Genomic DNA, 14891 nt, shown 5'->3' with positions numbered 1-14891 from the left:
TAACCGAAAAAAAGTAGGAATGTCTCCATTTTCGCTTATGCATCCGAGAGCACTTTGCCCCCAGTCTGTAACTAGATCCCTGCAAGCTGAGCCTTTACGCCCACAGGGATCAGGGTTTGGGCAAAGAGTTTCAGTTCCTCCTCCTCTCTGCGGGGAGCTCGGAAGGGCGAAATTGGAAGCGCCGCACAGGAGCGCCGGGAGGTTCAGAGAAGCCCGCCTCAGCTTCGGGGCTACGACAGCGCAGAAGGTCCAGCTTGGGGCGGGGGGGGCGGTTTGGCGTCTCAGGCTCTGACAGCTCCTTTTTAAAACGCCAGTGCGGCCGGGCAGCGGGGCCGGGGCGCCCCGCGGGACCCCTCCGCCGGGGCCCGCCGCTTATGCAAGGCGCGGCGCGGCTCCGACCTCCTCAGCGACCCCCCCCCCCCCCAACGGCTCTCAACGGCCAAGGCGCGGGCGCGCGGGGGGAGGGGAGCGGCCGCCCCGCGGAGTCCCCCTCTCTCTCCCCCCCGCCCACCTACCTACCTACCTACCTCCCCCCGGCCGCGCCGCGCCGCTGCCCGCCCGCTCGAGCTCGCCTCTTCCTTCTTCCTGGACGCTGTCCTCGGGGTTAAACGCTCCCTTCACTGACGTGTCAGCCGAGCTCCTCCTGCCGCCGCCGCCCGACAGGCACCGGCCGCAGGGGGCTCCCCCCCCGCCGCCGCCGCGGGGGACAGGAGCGGCCCCCGGCCACGCGCGGCCGCCCGGCGGGAGGCGGAGGCGGTGTCGGGGCGGCCCCGCCGCCCCCCGGCCGGCCGGCGGCGAGCGGCGCCCAGCGCGGGGTCAGGCGGGGACTCGCCGGGCAGGCGCGGGCGGGCGCCGCCGCGGCCCCTAGCGGCCGAGGGCGCGTCCGGGGGCGGCGGGCGTTGTACATGTGCTGTGTTTCGGGAACGGACTTCAGGATGGTGCGACTGCTTCCAGTCCGTTCCTGCCTGGTGGCGGGTTATCCGCTCCTTGGCTGGGAGGGGTCCTTGCGCTTTTTCCTCTGGTCCTGGACATTCTCAGGGGCGTATTCCTTCCTCACGAGGTGAATATCAGACATAGTGTCCGTAATAGCGGAGCACTCTGCCACGGGGCAAGCCGTCATGCCATAGTACAGCGGGCTGACGGATGAATTTTTGATGCCAGCATTTCATTCATGTGGCCAGCAAAAATGAATGAATTTGGCTGGAAGGAGGAAAGAAATTGGACTGCTTCACACTGCTCATTAGAGGCAAGTGTCTCTAATGACAAGGGTGTGGGGGGACCTTGTTCAAAGAGATGGTGGCTGTCGCATCTAAAGACATGAGCAGCAAGCAAGAAAAAAAAAAGGATGTAGAGCCCATTCAATGGTTCTTTTGAATGGCTCTTTTAGGAGAAATGTACCTGAAATGGCTTTTTGAAGAGTGCTTATCCTGGAGGAATGCATCTTGAACCAGATTTGAACTAGTTACAGGTATGAGAAAAAGACATTAAAAAATGGCAAAATATCGGTCTTCAAAAGCTTCTGCTTCTGCTCTTTGAATCATGTTTTGTCTCCCATCACTGTTTTGTGGTATCACCATTGCGGTATAAAGGTTCACTACAAATGTAAAGAAGCTGGGCGGTAGGGCCTTCTCGCCGCTGTAATATCGCTGTGGCACGAGGAGGCATCTCCTCTCCTCCCTAGCCTGTCCGTACCCAACTCCTCTGATCACATACCAGAAAGAGATGGTACCCCACTCGCCTCACATGCACACTCTGACATAGAGCACATTGGCTTCAGTTTTACTCCCCCCAAAACATAGGAGCTGGAGGGGTTCTTTTGTTTTCTTATCCTAGTCAGATTTGAGAGATTGGAGGGGGGTGGGGGTGAGGTGGGAAGGTGGCTGAAGGGAGGCCAGGCCATGTCCTATTTAGAAAGTCAGATTTAGGCGTTCAGGTTTGAAGGACCTGGCCTGCAAATCTCACTAGTGTTTAGAGTACCACCAACCCCTTCTGCCTTCTTGGCATTATTTTGTCTTTTTGTCTTTTTTCTTCGATAGTCACTGTCTGTGTTCTCTTCTCCTGGCAGGATGTGGTAAAAATAGGCTTATCAGTTTGTCTCAAATAACATTTATTTTTTTTTCTTTTCTGACTATTTTCCATGCTTCCTGCCACACACATCACCACAGGATGCAGCACAAAAAACCCACTCTTAATTAAAGTCAAAAAATTTTAGTTTGTGTATCAGATTCATTATTCTGAGTATGCTCGTCTGAAGTTCCCAAGTGGCACACCTAAGAAGATGATAACAGCTTAGAGGCTTCACAAAAACAAGCAAAATTTTGGAAAGGCTTTGGAGGTGGGACACAAGACAAGAGAGGTTGCTTTAAACACAGAAGTGGCACAGGTGAAATTCTTGAGTGTTAAAAAGAGGAAGGCAGAGAATAGCAAGAAAGGCAAGAGCTCTTGAAATGTGACATGCAAGACAAAAGCTTATGCAGTTTGACCCTTTCAAGAGATCCATTCCTGTTATCCAGAAATAATGCTAGAGTATTCTTACAGTATTATGTACTTGTGAGAAAGTGTTTGATTTACACAACTAAACCCTTCCTGTAAGGACTGGATTTTCAGGAATTAGTCTTTCAATATTAGGGCACTACTTCCACATTGGATTAGATTGGTAGAGATGAGACTGAACAATAGACGTATCCACCCTCTCCTCTCCCTTCTCTCACAAAGAATTGAACTAGGAAAAAGTCTTGGAAGGTTTGTTCTACATCAGAACAGAAAGGAAAACAGAACAAAAGAGGTTCTTTTCCCCTCCCCTTTCCAAAAAAGAAAGAGCTATTCTGTCCCAGTATAGCCTATAACTGGAAGTATCACCACAGCCTTCTTGTAGGTCTTTAACCCTGGGTGGATTACCTGCTTTTGCTAGTGCTCATCCCATACTGGCACCAGAAGTGAATCTGTGTTTCCAGAGCTCCGACAAAGTATTCTTGTATTAAGTTTGCTCCATGTCTAAAATTAAAAATTGTAAAACGATCCATTCTAAGTGAAACCCATCTCAGTAATTTGACAATAGTATATAATTCTCTCTAGAGTTCTCCTGCCACTTAAAGAGAACACAAAGTTAGGAGGAAGAAAAAGAGAGGGAAAACCAAAAGCAACTGCTTTTATCAATTGAGGAGGATGGGCAACTGAAAGTCTCTTGTAGTCCATTTTTTTGGTAAAAGTCTTTCTTTGACATGATAGAAATCATTTTTCCTGTTTCACATGCAGCCTGACATACACTAGGTTGCTTGAGAGAGATACAATCCATATACAAGTCATGGACTCACTTGCTGACAGCCTGGAAGAAAATCTCTGGTCTAGACCAGAACTTGTAGATGCAGCCCAGGCCACTCTGTGATATTGCTGTGGTGGTGGGGCCCCTGGACAAGTGCAAATTCACATTCTTTCCAAGTTGTGTTCCTCTGCAGCATGGACCCTTCAGTTGCTACTCAGCCTGTTGTACTCCTTTAAAGCCACAACACAACATCTAACTATCAGTGAGACTTATAACCAGCCCCCTTTACTATAAGTACCTTTCACTTAAGGTAAAAGCCTCTTAAAAAAAAAAAAGAAAAAAAATCACTCGCGATTACAATCAGCATTTTCTTCCTTTGTAATTGCATTGTAAGAACAGCATGTTTTCACTCTAATATTCCACTGTGAGGACATAAGTACATGCTCAATGTACCTAATGCTACATTATTTACAATAGGAAGCACTAAAACTAGAAAATCTTTCAGAGGTGGGTCTCAGTTCTGCTGCTGAACAAACAAAACTAATAAATGTGCCTCATTTGTTCTGTCATCTGTTTGCTCTATCATTTGTTTTCTTTCTTACGCATATCCTTGCAGACAGGTTGATTTGTTTAAGTACACACAGGTCAATGTCTGAATAGCTCACTTAGAAGCACCAGCAACACAGAAAGAGAAAATGGGGAAAAACAAATCAGGACGACACACTGCTTTTAAAGAAAGACGAAACTCCTATCAGTGTCAGCAGTCTGGCACACAGACTGAGGACAGAGTAAACCCTTTTGCACCATAAATCAATATTTTCAGAGATTATGTATTCTCCATCTTACTGTGAGATACCAAACAACCAAGAAGGGGAAAAATATGTTTTGTGAGGCCGCTTCTGCCTTGTTGCTATTTCTTCTTTCATTTCTTTGTCTGCTTCACCTATTTGCATATCTCCACCTTTCGTCTTTTTGCACTTCTTTCCCCATAGCAACTCCGCCTCCGTACATCCCATTTTTGCCTTCACCCACATCACGAAGCTGTGCCATAGTGCAGGCTGAAATTTAGAGGGAAAAATTGCAAAGGCAAAGGGTCATTAGCTGATGTGGACCTGCAGTGAGCTTTCTAGCACTATAGGCCAACAAGGCTAAAGTAAGGGAAAAGAAACAGAGAGACACTAAGGACAAGTAGAATAGAAGAAGGTATTTCATCAAGAAAGTCTTAGAAGTGCAGAGCAGAAAGACAGTTATAGGAGGTGAACTTTCCCCTAGGGTTATCTGTTCAGCAGACCAGACTGTAAAAGCTCAGGCTAGTTAGATACCCCTTAACCATGTACTATCAAAATTATTAGAAATACACTAAGGAAACAAATAAATGATTACATACCATAAGAAAGGCTCATTCTGACATGGCATTAATCTGCCTCTAAATCCATGTTCATGAAGAGGTTCCTGTCTTCAGGCACACAAACTCTCCCTTTTTCACGTGTTAGTTCCTAAAGGATTGATAAAGTTTGTCCTTAGGAGGCTAGCTAACTTTTATTATTTCTGATAAGCTTACTACTTTAGAAGGTTTAGGTATTGAATTTCCTTTCCTTCTGTAAGGTAGTACAACGCTTACATGTTTTATTCAACATTTTAAACATGGACTACAGCAATTAAGATAAAAGTTCAATGCAAATATTACACAAAAAGAAACATTTAAGTGCTTGATTGAACTCTTGGAACTTAGTTGCCAAATCACATCTGGGGATCCCGATCTAACTCCCATCATGTCTCCGAGGAAAAATCATCTTCTCCAAAGCATCACCATTAGACTTTCATATCGACACCCAACTCGGAACAGGTAGAGAAGAACAGAGTTTGCCCTTCTCATAGCCACCATTTTAGGCTCTCTGTGATACACCACAGTACTGGTTACCCTTTCCCCACATGGGATGCTTTGTTTTTCCAACTTCAGTTTGTACTCCTCGTTGTTTTAACTAAATCTAGATCAGATTTTGCAGAATGTGAATCTACCATAGACAACATGGATATTCAGGAGAGCTGCCCAACCTCACAGGTGAAAACAGACATGTTTCCAAATCTTGGTTGTTACTAAATAATGGTCATTAGCAGTCTAATCCTGAATGAAGGTGAATACTAATGCATTGAGTAGGAAGACTACATTGCCATGCTTGTGGGTGATTCTCCAGCACATGTAGGTGCTGTTACTTAGCGCCTAGCTGGGAGCCGCTTTCGACACAGTAAGTACCGTTCTCTTCCTGAAATGGTGTGAGGTAAGCAACTAAGCGTGGGATCCTCAATCTAGGCAGTTAGTAAAAAGGCATCATTTTCTCTCCCCTTTTTCTAAAAAGCCCAAAGTACATTGATTACTTGCTTCTCATATTCTGTCATGGAACTGCTGTGGCATATTATGTTACTACTGAACATTTAAGTGTGTTCTTTATTAAGTTCAAGGTTAATTAGACCAGAAGGTTCACTGCCCTTCAGTCTTTTGTAACTGGATACACTGTAAGGTTCATCCTTTCCTATCACAAGCCGTTTTAATTTTTGCATGCAAAATAAAATGAATTTTTTGCATTCAGAATCACAGCTGCTTTCAGCTATTTGTGATATGAAACACCAGTCACACTGGCTACAGCCATGTAACAGTCAATTTCTGCAAGTAGAATCTAACTGAAACTATGGAAGACAGTATCTTCTTTATATCTGTAATACAATTATTTTAAAATAATAAAAATATCTATCTTTAAATGTTAAATACCAATTCTTAAACACCCAGTCAAGAACAGGATACTACTTCCCTAAAACACAAACAAACAAAAAAACCCCAAGGAAAATAGACATTATGGCATGTCTTACAAGTAGTTGCATATCTACCATATCTAGCGACCTCCAAATGGAAAACCAAATACAAGAAAGAAAACATGTTAGGGTGCAGATTCATCTTAATCACTACAATATGTAAAAATTAATAAGTTAGAGCCCCTAATTAAAACACTAAAGTCTACTTTTGCTTCTTAAAGTACTTTTATAGAAGGGAATGGGGATTAAATCTAACTGCTATAGGGAAAAACCTCACGCGATATAACAATGAAAATCTCCAAGGAGTTTAAATTGAAGTAACTTATCAAGGTTTCGACATAAGAGAACATATCTCACTTAGAAAGTAGTTTTATTTAATGGTTTTTTTTTCTCTTCTCCCTTTTCATTTTCAGTCCAGCAGTGGTTGCCATTTTGGGGAACAAGAAAGTCCCTGATTCAGCTGTTTCCCATTAGTTATCAGGAAGTACCAAGCATGAAGTAATAGCTCTACCAGAAATAAAAACTCAAAACCTACCACAAATTCATGGAGTAGATGATATTTGTTTTAATATAGGGGATAGGGTAAAAAGTCCTTAAAAGGAAAAGAGAATAAGCTTTTTAAGCAAGAGTAGAAGGATATAAGGAAACTTAGTTAACAATTTTTCAGAAAAGTAGAGAGTATAGTAAAGATTATATATACGGAGTCCATTTTTATATATGCTTAAATCAAAAGTGTTGTTGCCTAATGCTCACTCTTCATTAGCACAGCCACCCTGTGGCCCTGCTGATAGTAAGAGTAAAACTTAAAAATTAAAATATTTATTTTCCTTCAGTTTTGTTGTGCTGGTTTCTCATCTTTTTTGTTTTCTGTTCTATTCTTTTATGCATAGAACTTTTATGCATCGCAATGCAATACAGATGAATTATAAGGGAACCAATGAAGTCTCTTTTGTAGGGTAAGCTGGGAAACACCTGAAGTTACTGATGTTTTTCTATAAACTTGCAAGCAGAAAAATTTAAAGTGAAATACAATGGGCATATACTGAAAGGATAATCAAACTGAATAAGCAGAGGGGAGATATCTGTGTTACTAAAATGGTAAAACTTGTTGCCCAGGACTCTGTAATGTGCTATAACTCCATGCTAAAAGCTTGCGTTTTGTTATCAGCTCTTGCTGTGTTGCCTCAGAAAGAAGAAAGCCAGTGTCCCAGATGTGCTAACCAACACTTATCTGGGGCTGCTCTGGGCAGATAGTACATTTCAAACACTGGCACCTACCTGAACCTAAGGTAGCTTCTGTGCTGGTGGGAATTGCTGGAAGTTTAAGAGAAATCCTTTTGCACACATGATAGTAGATAGCTACTCACAACAGGTCTGTTTGGGAAGTGTCTGGAGTCCTAGGAAGGGAGTGAGACACAATATTTAAAGCAGGGATTAGATAATCCTAAAATGATGATAGACCAGCAGTAAAAATGTTGTGTTCTCTGCTTTACAATATTTTCAGGTTGTATCTGTTTTTTAAGGAGTTATCTGGAAAAACCCTTCACTGTCTCTCCTATACCTAGACTAGAAAGACAAAGTTTTGGGCACAGAGTTACATATCCTCTGTTTTCTTCTCCATGTTATTCAGACAGCTTTAGTAAAAAAAACCTGCCTGAGGCCTTCCTCCAAGGATTGGCATTACGCAGCAAAGATGAGGCATTGCTGGGTGTCACTCTCTGTAGTGCTGCGTTCCCATTTTTCACCCTGCCAAAGGCGCTCTCTGTCATTTCCCCGTACCAGCCTTCCTGTGTGCATCGCTTTCCCCATAGCCGAGCCCACTGCCATTTCTCTGAATCATTTTAGTCCCCGACCTGATGCTGTCATTCATATTTTTCCGGCATGGAAAGAAAATCCTCAGAGAGCTACTGAAGTGCTTTGGAAGAGATGAGCTGGGAGTAATGCTCTTGGGAGGGGTAATGAGCTTCAGTCAAAGTATTCTTTGATCTGTAGGTTACTATAAAACTAGCTAAAACTTTCGACTCTGCTAACTCGCACACAAGCAAGATGAGCTCTCAGTCTCTTTTTCTCAAATTTTCATCTTGTTTTTTTTTCCTAGTTTTCAGCATAGTCAGTGAGTTTTTGTTTGTCTTGGTCAGGAACATTCCCTAAAATTTCATAGTTCACCCTGCGTGCTGGGCTGGCTGCTCATGGTGTAAACAAGGAGGTGGACAACACTCTGCAACTGTTCAGAGGGCTGGACTTAGCAGTCACATAAACCAATACAAAGAGAGGAGGGGGAAGTGAACAGAGCAGGGAGAAAAGTTTATCTTGAAGCAATACAATCTCAAACACGTATTCTTTCTTGTGTTCCCCCTCTTCGTATGATCTTTCTTTATTTACTGACATCTGGACTCCTACCTCTGGTCTGTGTGTGATCCCAGCCTCAGTCACCTAGCTCTTGCATGCTTAGATGAGAACATCCATTCTTTCTCTTACGTCCTTTTTTTTCTAGACCTCTGATTATTTTTTGTTCATCTAGCTTGGACTTTCCTCTGCTCGTTCACATACTTCTGGAAATGAGGTACCAACACACACTACCTTTGCTGAAAGTTCTCATATGTCAACAAGTGTAGAAAGATCATTTTGTCCTACCTGTGACCCTCATGTTTATAAATCCTCTGGCAGGCTTTGCTTTTTCATAACAATATGACATGGTTGATTCAAGGTAAGTTTGTGATTCACTGTATACATGACCCTTGCTGAAGAATGGTTCCAAGAAATGTACCCCCTTATCTTGTGATTATAGCTGGGAATAAAGTATTATATCTGCTGATTTCTCATTCTTTTTATTTCACCAGCTTGTCAAGATCACTTTGAACTACAAATTTCTCCCTCAAAGTGCTTGCAACCCTTTCCAGCTTAGTGTTTCCTACAAATTTAATAATTCCACAAGTAATTAATGAACAGATTGAGGACAGATGCTGGCATAACCTCATTTGATAAGTTTTTACAGTTTGGTGATGACCAGCTGCTCTGTGTATGCCATGGTTACATAAGCATGCTATAATCATGGCTTTTCTAATTCATACTGCACTGTCTGATCTGCGCATTTTCTGTTAGCTTGATTATAAGGTGTAATGTGAGAGGATACTAAAACATATGAATGACAAAATAAGACAGCTATCACTTCTTCTCATTTAGGTGGCATAGAAAGCAAACAAGCAAGCAGGCCACTGTATCAGGCTGGTGTTGCCAAGCCTCCCTCACACTGATAATGTGTTTGCAGAATGTCCTCCTTATATCCCCTGAATTGTGTCTTATTTCCTACTTTGGCCTCCTTGTTTTTTTGTTGGTTTTTTTTGCCATATTACTCTCTACTTTGTTTTTTGATTTAGTTTTTATTTTCTGTATGCTTCCTTCTTTTGGTTTTGGGCCAATGTCATTGTTTAACCAAGTTGTTTTTTTCTGCACTTTACTGTTCCTTAGATTGGGATGGTTTGTACATACGTAAGCATTGATTTTTTCAGAATTATTTTTTTCTTTTACTTTCTTCCCGTGAAATCTTATCTAGCAATTTGGAAAATTTTCAATGATGCTATATTGAAGTTCGTTGTCTTTAATTATCTCTCTTCCCTCCTTCCCTTTGTCATTTCATGAGCAGTTGTGTGATTTACCTTCTACTTTTGTTCACTCAGCTAGATTTGCTCAGAATCAAATCTAGAAAGCCTTCCCTACAGGATGTTTTTTATTCATTTTCTGTATCAATAAAATATCCTTAAAACTTTCTATCTCTTAGGCAACTTTCTCCTACTGTATTCATTTACCAGCAGATGTCTGTTAATTTAAGTAGTTGACATGGAGGTCATGAACCTTGGTATGATTTTATTTAAAATCACCTCCTAAAATTATATCCACTGAATCTTCCTTATTCAGTGGTCTATAGGAAAGCCATACCATAGTGGGACCTCTTCTCTGCTTTCTCTTCACCTGCATTTTGTTATTATTATTATTAGAGTAGATCTCCTGCTGTGTTCTGGACCTCAGAACTGGCACTCATGTTCTTGATGTGCAAAGCATTGTTTCCTGTCCATTTTCAGTAAGCAATTTTCTTCTGTATTTTTGTCTTGTGAATTACCCTACCTCATTTGCTACACTAATGAAACATTAATATGTAAGCAAAGCTTGACTTGCAGTACATCCTGCTTATTTGCTCAGTAGTATGCAATCAGTCAGGATGTTCTCTAGTTGGACCCGCTGTTTTTCTTTATTTGATTTGTCAGATAAAAGGCAATAGAGTGACAAAGTAGTTGTATCTAATAGCACTAGTGTATCATACACGTAGCGTGGCAATTGCAGGAATCGGCGTGAAGGTTGGCTTGGCTGGCTTCTGCTGACACCTACTGCCGGAACTGAAGTCCAGCAAAGGGATACAACGGAAGGTTTCAACACTGGAGTGTCCGTCCTCTGTCCCACATAATTAATGACATGTAACTTTGGATTCACACTGTCAACATTGTACTTAAAGAGATAAATACAATCCATAAGTCTATGGAAATAATAGGAATACAGGTCAGAAAATGCAAAGCCTCCAGGAGCAATTTGTCTTTTTCTTGTAAAATTAGTGAAGGACAAAAGTTAATTGAAAATTACTTTATGCATTTGTTCTTCCATAATTTTATTGCTAAAAGTAAATCAATACTTGTCAAAGGCAAAAAAAGTTGTAAAATTTTTTGATAGACCTTTACTTTTATTATGAATGGCTTTACATCAAATTCAAGAAAAATTCTCCTCAAAGCAACTACTGCTCAGTAGCAGGGTCCTATTTCTTTGGGTTTTTTTGTAACCTTCCTTTTCAACTATTTTGATACCCAGAAATCACATACAGAACAAGCAAGTGTGGTCCAAGATCCTGCTTACTGGAAGGTTATTAGGCTTAGCAAATTAATTTTCTAAGGCCAAAGGCCTGCAATGGATTGTGCAGAGATTGATGCATGAGGAAGCCATGGTTTGGACCTTATATACTTGCATAAAAGACTAAGACTGTTGGAGATATCCAAACACTGGAAACTATTACAACATCAGGCTACTTGTGATAGGGGTGTTTCTTCATTTTGGAAGACAATGTTATATTCTGTTGCTATAGGACAGGGCAATAAACCAGTTTGAAGAGTTCATCTAGATTTTATTTGAACTGTAATAACATTTAGGTTCGAGCCCTCAGGAGAGAATCTGAGGACAGAGCGGCTTTGGTTTTGTTTTTTTTCAGCCAGCTCATCCACTCCTGCTGTTTCATACTTGTGTACTGGATTCTCTCCTATGTCTTCAAATCGGAAAAATACAGGCTCTCAACCTGTCCACTTGTTCCAAATGTAAGCATAATCACAAGCCAGGTGCCACTGCTGTGTGTTCTTCTCTATGAGAAGCATTCGCTGGCTTTGCCACCCACTTGCATTCCTGACTTGGGCATTCTTCTGCAATGGAAATGGCTGTTCATTCTCCTCTACTGAGCTGGATATTTGCAGAGGAAATTTCACTAAGGACCAGACAATAAATCGGAACACTTAAATAAATGTGAGTGTCCTATAGATTTAAGTAAGCCTTTCGCAGCGGCTGAGATCAGTGATTGTGCATCCTCTGTGAACATACAAATCAATATGGCAGTGAGGGTGTCAGTTGCTCGACCTATTTTATTTTGAGGCATTTATCTTTTAGTATATTGGGATCGTTCCATTTCTTCAATTTGTATTTGACAGAGCACTACGGAGAGCAGATAAATATTCACAGTAATTGCTACTGAGACCTATATAATCAGTTTACATAGCTAAGCTAATAACACTTCTAAATTCTCCTCGTTTTAGTGGTCTATTGCACTAGAGATTGATTTTCCATTGACAGTCGCTGGACACTGTCAGTCCTGATGAATCCATTTTGTTAACTGTTTCCTTTAATGCTGGCAACAAGTCTCAAAGAGATTTTCAGAATGAAAAATGTAGAGCCTTAATTTTACAAAGGGCTTTGTGTGCAAAATCAATAGAACTTGTTTGCAAGATCAGGCCTAGGAACCAGATTTTGGTTCACAGACTAAAAGGCAAAGCGTAGGTAAGAAAAAGAAGAAACTGTGTGCCTGTTGAACAGCTTGTGTTGCATGCAGAGATTGTCCCTGCACTGAGTAGGAAGGAGAAGGGAAAGAAGGCAGCTGTAGAGCTCTTCATTTGGGGCAAGGTCATACATGAACAAACTTTGGGAACATTGACTTTGCAGCAGCCAAGCCTTTGAACAGATTATTTGGGTAGTTGTAATTAGTATTAGAATTAGAATGTCTGCCCACTATTTGCCTTTTGCATGTTGTTTTCCTGACATGCATATGTTTTGCTAACCCACATACCATATTTTGAGCAGCCCAAATTTGGTCTTGTGTACTGCAGGAATGACATCAACGTTAACCAAATGCATCTATTAGTGGCGTGAAATGCAGAATCTGTTGCAATGGCAGCAGTTCAAACTACAACTTTGTGATGGAACTGAAGAAAAAAAAAGTTAGTATTGGAAATCTTTGGCTGTGGTGGAAGAGGGTTATAAAAGTTATTCAGTTGGATGTATCCAGGACAATAGAGTCAAAAATCTAGATCTTCAGAAAAAAAATCAGATGGTGTTTTCTAGCCACAATTAGCTTGCTTTAATTACCCCAAACTTTTATGAATGCTGAACTGAAGTTGCTCACCGGTGATTCTTGTCTTTCCAGAATACTCAGTTCAGCTGCCGTCTGCCTTTGAGGACAAGGAAGTGAAGAAGGCTTGTGAACGACACCCCTTTAGCATGCCACAGGACACATAGCTGTTAGTGTGCAGGCTTAATAACACCTGCTAAAGTCAACAGCAACAAAATACATGCAGGTCAACAGCAGTTGGGAAGTGCGTGCAGAGCTGGCTTAGCAAGAGCAGCAGATACACTGCAAGGGCCAACACTGCAGGCGACTTGAAGCCGCTCTGAGTGCTGAAGCACATACTCTTGGCTCTTTGTAGATAGCTAGTACTGCTAATAGCACTTATGATACCACAAGCACTATCCAGCCAGGGGGGCCTACCCATGCTTTTTAGACACTCGGGTGTCACACTGAAATTGAAGAATTCTGTTCCTTGAGAGTTGTGATTGTCTGATACCACTTTCACTTGAGCTCACACTTGTGTTTTCTCTCTCCTCTTTCTCTCTTGAGCATAAAGCTGAAATGTACAGTGCTTTTAGTGTAAGTTCAGGCAAAGCTGCCGGACTTGTGGGCAAAGCAGAATCAACTCCACCAGGGATTAAATAAATATACCACAAGACATTCAGCTATCCTTTCTCCATAACTCATGGTATTGAAAGCATGCTGCCATGTGAAGAGTTGTAGCTGAAGGGTGATAATAACTTTCACTTCCTGACAAACCAGAACATCCCCCAGTTCATCACGGTCTGGTCTTTGGCACGCTGCACAAAACTTTTCTTTCTGTTTAGCTGCTTCTTAACAGGAAACTTCTATCATTGCTTTTCCAAAGGCTTCCAAAGAAATGAGCCTGGGAATGACCCATTTCCTGAGGGAGAATGGCAAGGAAGAGAGGGAAGACACTGGACAAAGATCAAACCTAAAATTTTAGATTTTGCATCCTGGGCCTGAAGTGAGCATCTGGGTATTTTGCTGGCACTGCTCAGTTCTCATCTGCAAAGCAGCACAGGCTCAGATACATCCTGTTGCTGATAATTAAACACGTTTCTGAGCCAACGTAAATAAACTTCAATTTGTAATAAGTGTGATCTTCAAGTAAATTTGAAAATAATGCTACATTTCCTGACTGTGATGTTGCTCTTCACATTGCCTTTGAAAATGGTGTAGTTATTGCTCTGATCACTCATAGGACTCATTGCTACACTTCTACATGAAATCTAATACAAGACAGATACTATATTGCCTGAATTTTCCCTTAAGCATCCTTAAAGGTTTTGTTACTTGTTTGCCCTGTATTCAGTGACATAACAGAGAACTTCCTTATCCTGTTTGCCAGATATAGAGTATAACGCTTGTAAATAAATATGCATCTAATTTGCATAAATCATTAGCTTGCCAGAGAATTTTGATTTTTATCAAAGATTCTGTAATGAAAGTTTATTGTTGCAGAAATTGCTTGGGCAATCAATCATGATGGTAAGCCTGCATATAGCCGGAATACTTACAAATGTGATTTATCCATAACTTTCATGTTAATTAGGGTCAAGTCAGAGTAAAGCTAGATTCCTCTACTGAATATCATTTATCAGTAAAAAAAAAAAAGGGGGGAATATGAAAGAGATCTTTTTTTGACTTTACAGTCATATTTTATCAAGTGCTTTCATAAAAACATCTGGCTAGAGAAGTAAATAAAACATCACAATTTCTGTCAGTTTTGATAATGAAAGCTAGCTATTTTACCAGGCTGCCACCTATTTATTTAATTTAAAGTACTTATTAAACAATGACAGAAATGTTTATTTCCCATATATGAAAAAGTGGATGGCTCCAGAGATTGACAGTGTTACAGAAAATTTCTCAGGCATTCTTTTGAAATGTAGGTGAGGCTAGAACAGGATTGTCACCATCTGATGCTCACTTCATACTCTATAGTGGCTATACAGTTTCCACAGTGGACAGAGGTGTCCCTATTTTCATTTCTTACTGCGTTTTTGTTACTTATGAAGGTAAGACTAAGGAATGAATGGGCGTAGGCTGTCTATTTATTCTTAAGTACAAAGCGCATTGGCAAGATTATGTCGCTTGTGATGCTGCTACCATACTGTCATACACACAAATAACAATTAGTAGAACAATTAG

The 14891-nt window shown here is 41.3% G+C and overlaps 1 protein-coding gene across 1 annotated transcript in view; it reads right to left on the bottom strand.

Annotated features, from left to right (window-relative positions):
• Positions 1-709, bottom strand: part of SGK3 (serum/glucocorticoid regulated kinase family member 3) — a 62201-nt gene extending 61492 nt beyond the window's left edge. The window contains exon 1 of the mRNA XM_067290520.1: positions 528-709. The gene's annotated coding sequence lies outside the window, so the exon portion shown is untranslated. The remainder of the gene's footprint in view (positions 1-527) is intronic.
• Between the last annotated feature and the right edge of the window lie 14182 nt (positions 710-14891).

The sequence above is a fragment of the Apteryx mantelli genome, chromosome 2, assembly GCF_036417845.1.
Source record: "Apteryx mantelli isolate bAptMan1 chromosome 2, bAptMan1.hap1, whole genome shotgun sequence".
Lineage (NCBI taxonomy): Eukaryota > Metazoa > Chordata > Aves > Apterygiformes > Apterygidae > Apteryx > Apteryx mantelli.
Note: the sequence above shows the minus strand (reverse complement) of the source record. Positions and strands in the feature narration are given on the sequence as shown.